The sequence below is a fragment of the Marmota marmota genome, unplaced genomic scaffold (assembly GCF_001458135.2).
Source record: "Marmota marmota marmota unplaced genomic scaffold, marMar, whole genome shotgun sequence".
NCBI classification, from domain to species: Eukaryota; Metazoa; Chordata; class Mammalia; order Rodentia; family Sciuridae; genus Marmota; species Marmota marmota.
This window is the reverse complement of record NW_025999977.1, coordinates 26547653-26553279: the sequence shown is the minus strand read 5'-3', so window position 1 is coordinate 26553279 and position 5627 is coordinate 26547653. Positions and strand designations below refer to the sequence as shown.

The 5627-nt window shown below is 52.6% G+C and overlaps 1 long non-coding RNA gene across 1 annotated transcript; it reads right to left on the bottom strand.

Moving 5' to 3' along the window:
* Positions 1–277: 277 nt before the first annotated feature.
* On the bottom strand, positions 278–1366 carry LOC125617189. Its single transcript, XR_007348097.1, has 2 exons — positions 724–1366; positions 278–647 (listed from the first exon to the last, which is right to left on the bottom strand). It is a non-coding gene; the product is annotated as an uncharacterized LOC125617189 (long non-coding RNA).
* Positions 1367–5627: the final 4261 nt, after the last annotated feature.

Genomic DNA, 5627 nt, shown 5'->3' with positions numbered 1-5627 from the left:
AAAATTTTCTGGGAGACACTAGTCAATGCTAACCCAAGAGGACCCAGGCCCACAACCTGAGGGACACACTAATGGAGGGTTGGGCAAAGTCCAAGCCTCAGTTTTATCAACTGTAATATGGAGATAATCAAACCCATGGCTCCCAGCATAATCTTAAGCAGTGGATATAAGGTACCTACCCAGAGCCCCGCACAGTTGTGCAATGAGAGCTTGTGAGGAAATCTGCCGTGTATTTGCTCAGCAGTTTTCCTTATTTGCAATGGAAACTCAAACTAGCTTAGAGAAACAGGAGTTTATTCAAAGGATTTGGATAGCCCCACCAGCAGAGGAAGAAATCAGTCACCAAGCCACAAACCACGGAAGGGCAGGAACACAGTCCTTTGAGGGACTCACTAAATCTCTTGTCTCTGCTTCCTGTTGGGATAGACTCCATCCTCTCACATCACAGGTTCTCTGACTTGCCCTGGGTGACAGGGGACACAGCTGTTGGCCAGGACTGCATTTCACGTGGTGATGTTCTCTGACGAGAGAGGGACTTGCTTGAATTCTCCCAAGTGCACAGTCTCAGGGAAGGGCTCTGGTCAGCTGGGCTTTGTTCAGGCCCTGCCCTTGCACCAATCAGGATGGAGGAGCAAAGGGATTGGCACCTACAATGACATTAGCTATTGCTCCGGACACACCCTTGGGACCCACACTACCCAGCTCCCACCCACATGGACTCACCGGTAACCTCGCATCACATCTTCAGTCCACAGTGTCTGCCCACCCCACCTCCCCTTGGCACTGCTTTGAAGGGGGACCTCTTAAGAGCCTTCAATGGCCAGATCCTTGGACCTCTGAAGATTTTTCTCTTTCTTCCATTTCAGTAGGTCTCCTATCAGTCTGCTCACCCAGACCTTCTCCAGAAAGGAAGCCCCGCCTCTCCAGCCTTCATGTCCCCTCCCACTGATCTCTGAACACTCACGGCAGCGCAGTGGTCATTGCTTGCATGTGGGACGGGTTGCTGCATGCCAATCATTGGAAAAAAGAGTTGGCGCTTTTCCAGACTGCATCTCACGAAATCCCTGAGCAACAGATGCCACCGTCCCAGGCTGACAGAAACAGAGGCCTAACGTGTCCTGAATCACACTACTGGCTAATGAAATAGCCAGCACTTGACGGCAAGAAGGATGGCTGACCTCTAGACCTTTGCTCTATAGGACCAGGACCAGCAAACTATGGCCAAAATTCTGCCCATAGCCTGCTTTTGTGCAACCTAACAATTAGAATGGATTTTACAATGGTTGGGGGGGGGGCGCGGGAAGAAGCATAAAATTTGGGCATATATGGAAATCCTATAATATTAAAATTTCAGTATCCACAAAGTTTTATTTATTTATTTATTTATTTATTTATTTTTTTTTAAAGAGAGAGAGAATCTTTTTAATATTTATTTTTTAGTTTTTGGCGGACACAACATCTTTGTTTGTATGTGGTGCTGAGGATCGAACCCGGGCCACACGCAAGCTAGGCAAGCGCGCTACCGCTTGAGCCACATCCCCAGCCCCACAAAGTTTTATTGGAACACAGATTCATTCATCAGGTATGGCAAAGTTGGGTAACTGACAGAGCCAGAGACCTTAAGAGCCCCAAAGCCTAAAATTTGGACGACTTGCCCTTCAACAGAACAAGTTTGTGCCAGTGTGCTCTACAGGGTTCTACCACACTGCCTACCTTATACTGGCCATGCCACAGCCCTCTGGGGTCCTAGATGCCCACCTGCCTCTGGGGGTCACTGTGGAATGGTGGCAGGATGGTCAGGTGGGCTTTAGTTCTCCTCCTACAACCAAGTACTCAGCATTTGCCTATGATGGGATTAGATGTTCAAGACCCCAAGACCCTTGCCAGGATGGTGGCACACGCCTGTAATCCTAGTGACTTGGGAGGCTGAAGCAGGAGGATCGTACATCCAAGGCCAGCCTGGGCAACTTAGGAAAACCCGGTTTCAAAAATAAAAAATAAAAATAAAATGAAAAGGACTGAAAATGTAGTGGTAAAGCACCCCTGGGCTCAGTCCCTAGTACCACCAAAGAAATAAGTAAATAAAGTTTAAAAATAAAAATTAGGGTCTGGGGATGTGGCTCAAGCGGTAGCGCGCTCGCCTGGCATACGTGCGGCCCAGGTTCGATCCTCAGCACCACATACAAACAAAGATGTTGTGTCCGCCAAAAAAAAAAAACTAAAAAAAAATTAAAAAATTCTCTCTCTCTCTCTCTCTCTCTCTCTCTCTCTCTCTCTCCTATTTAAAAAAAAAAAAAAAGAATACCTCCTGTTCCTCCTATAAAAAATAAATAAATAAATAAATAAAATAAAAATAAAAATTAGAGAGGGCTGGGGAGTAACTCAGTGGTGGAACACTTGCCCAGCCTGTGCAGGGCCTGGGTTCCATTCCCCAACACCACAAAAACTGAGGAGACTCCAAGACCTGAAAACATCCAGAAAGTGTTTTGTAAACCATCCCCTTTGGGTGTCCCTTGGCTAAGCCAGGCCCTCTGCCCCCAGGGACTGCCATGGGAGACCTTTGTCCTGACAGGCTCTGACTCATCTGGAGTGTATCCGGGTCTTGCTAGGTTTTCAAGGAAAGCAGCACACAGATCTTAATCAGAAGAAGGAGTGGGAGAGTTGTCTTGAGGAATAAGAGAGGTCAGGAAAGAAAGCACCAAGCCTGAAGGTCAGCACATAGTAGGTGCTTGATGACCCTTAGCTTTTGTGAAGAGAAGGGAGGGGCGGAGAATAGAGGATTTTAGAAGTCTCCACCTTCTGCTTGCCTGGGTGGAGTTTTGTATTAGAAGAAGGCTCCCTTCCTCCAGCACGCGTGGCCCTCACACAAGGACACCTTTGGTGAGCATAGTGGGAGCTATATTATCCCCACCTACCCCCACTCCAGGTGACTTTGTGCAGTGTACCCCCTTCACAGCTGTCTCTGTCAGCCCTGCTTGACCTGAAGAAGGAGGTTTCCTGAGTTTCCCTCCTAACCCTGCCTCGGACTCAGGCCAGTCCCCAGAAACTTCCTGGACTTTGGCTTCTTTTGGATAATAAGAAGGCCTGACCGGCTTCCCTCCGCAGTAATGAGGGAGCAGATGTGGATACCGTGGTGGAGAATCTTGTCGTCAACCAAATGACCAAATGGAAGCCTGCCATTTGGGGTCCTCCAGGATCTCCTATTTACCCAGAGGGCTCTGTTGTTTTTTTTAAATATACATGTTGTCGAAAACTCAGAAAGCAAAGGGGGAGGCCTCTCACAGTTTACCAGGGCTAATATCATTCCTACACTTTCTCTTGCTTTGTGGGGATGAAGGGGACAGGGAGGGGGGACACTAGAGCAGGGCTCTCAACCTCCCAGGCCTTCCTGGGAGAAGCCGATTCTGATTCTAAGGGTCTGCAGCCTGCATTTCTAAGGGGATCCCAGCTGACAACTATTTGAGGCCCACACCTGGTCACAAAGGCCCAGAGGACCTCGAGCAGGTGGAAGAGGTGAGGCCAGGGCTTCCTGACCCCAAGCGGCAGTGACAGTTCCCACCACCCTGGCAGCTGCTTCTCCAAGTGAGGGGCAGGGGCTATGTGCCTCCCAGGATCCTGGGGATCAGCCTGGGCAGCCCCACCTTGGGAACTGTGGGCGTGAGTGCCTCCAAGGCCTGAAGCCTTCGGGAAGGGGAGTTGGGGAAACAGGGAAGGACTGGGTTGCCTCAGATCAAAGCAGGTTCTCCAGCCTTTGATTCCCGACAAGAAGCCTCTTTGGAGCTGAGTGCAGTTTGGGGCTGGCTGGCCTTGGGGCCTGGGGAAAGTGGTGAGAGGCCCTGGCCCGCTCTCCTTTTGCATAACAGCTTGGCTGCCTAACAAAAGGGCCGGCCTTAAAAGGCTGATGGGGCTGTTAAAAGCTTCCGGCAATGGTTTAATTGGGGGCGATTAAAGTGTCCTCCTCAGGAAGGCCTGCCCTTCAAAGGCCAAGAGGGCCAGCTCCCCTGCCCTCAGCACCTCTCCCCTCGAGTAGGGCCTTCCCCGAGCCTCTCCCCTCCCCCAGACTGGGCCACCCCATTCCCTGCAGACCTAGGAAGTTGGTGGACAGGACCCTTTGGCCAGCCTGTCTGGGGGGATTCTGTCTCGGCTCCTGGACCATCAGCACCATTTGTCCACACAGTTTGGTCTTGTGGCTGAGTCTGGTGGGGGCAGGAGAAGAGACTGAGCTAGACACAAACAGGAGCGGGGCCCACTCGGCACTCTGGCTGCCTCTCCCCCGGGACACCCAGACTGGCCCCGGGCCCCTCCCTGAGCTCCTGTCACCAGCCCTTCTCCCCAGGGCCCAGCCTGTCTGGAACTTCATGGTCACCATTGGGGGTCCCATCTCCTGCCAGACATGAATCTTCCAGACACCTTCTGAGTGTACCACCTGGGAGGTGTTGGTGATTCAGAGGTAACCAGACAAGGACCAGGGCTGTGGGGAGATACCGGATGACTGAATGGGCAACAGCGATAGAAGTGACGTGGGCCAGATGGGACAGTGCGAGGCTGGGGGAGCAGAGGGGCAGGAGAGAATTTCTGGAAGCAGAAGGAGCCTGGAGTTAGAATGCAGCCACCTCAGTTTGGCCCATTTGCCAACCCTGAGGTTCACAGAAGACCACAGTCAGCTTTGCTAACAGACTTTGTCCACCCAACCAACCTGGGATCCTTGGGAGGGGTAGTGGGCGAGACTTCCCATCCAGTCTGGAAACTGTGGCTCTGTGGACATCTGAATCAGAGTCTTCCCAGAGCTCACAAGGTCTCTCCAGTTCACCTGTTGGCCTGAGGTGCTGCGTAGGGTGCCGCCTTCCTCTCTTGTCCGCTCAGGTCCAGCCACAGACAGAAAGTCCAGGGCCTTCTTTCTCCCTTCAGGGTGCCATTTCCTGCAGCATGCCCTGATCTCATCTTCCCATGGGCTTTGTCCAGTGCCCATCTGAGACGGGGATGCTACGGGCAAGGGTCTCTGGGACTTCCACATCCCTGGGTCAGCAGGGAGGTAGGGAAGGGCCATCCTGTTTTCAGGGTGTGGGAGAAAAGCAAGGTGGAAGGGAGGCTCAGGCTTGAAGGCGGGCTGCAGCAAGCCTCCCTTCTGAGTCCCCTCTAGGAAGGTGTCCCTGACTCTCCCCGCCACCCTCCTGACAGCTTCCCTATCAGTCTCAGGAATCTACCCTGACCCTCAGAAGCACACACAGGGCAGGTCCAGGTCAGCAAAAGCCCTGGGAAGAAAAGGCGGAAAGCCCTGCAGCTCAGGGGCCCTGACTTTGATTTTGAGTGATTCTGCTCCCAGTTTGGCTGCTGGTCATATCCGCAGCGTTGGGGCTGCTCCCAAACCAGCAAGTGGTGTGGCAGAGCCCCCGCAGGGGTCATGGCTCCCTCACAAGGATCCAAGAGCAGAGGAACAGGTAGCTGAGGATGGCTGGGAGGCCTGGCCCCACCCACTGACCCTCCAGCCATGCCAGCCTCACCCTCTAGAGAACAGAAGCCCTCTAGAGAAGGGGATCTGGACTGCAAATTCACCCCCTCCATAGAACCCCTGAGCAGATCCAGGGAAGGAGCCCGCCTGCTCACAGCTCTCCAGGCCCCTGTCTGCT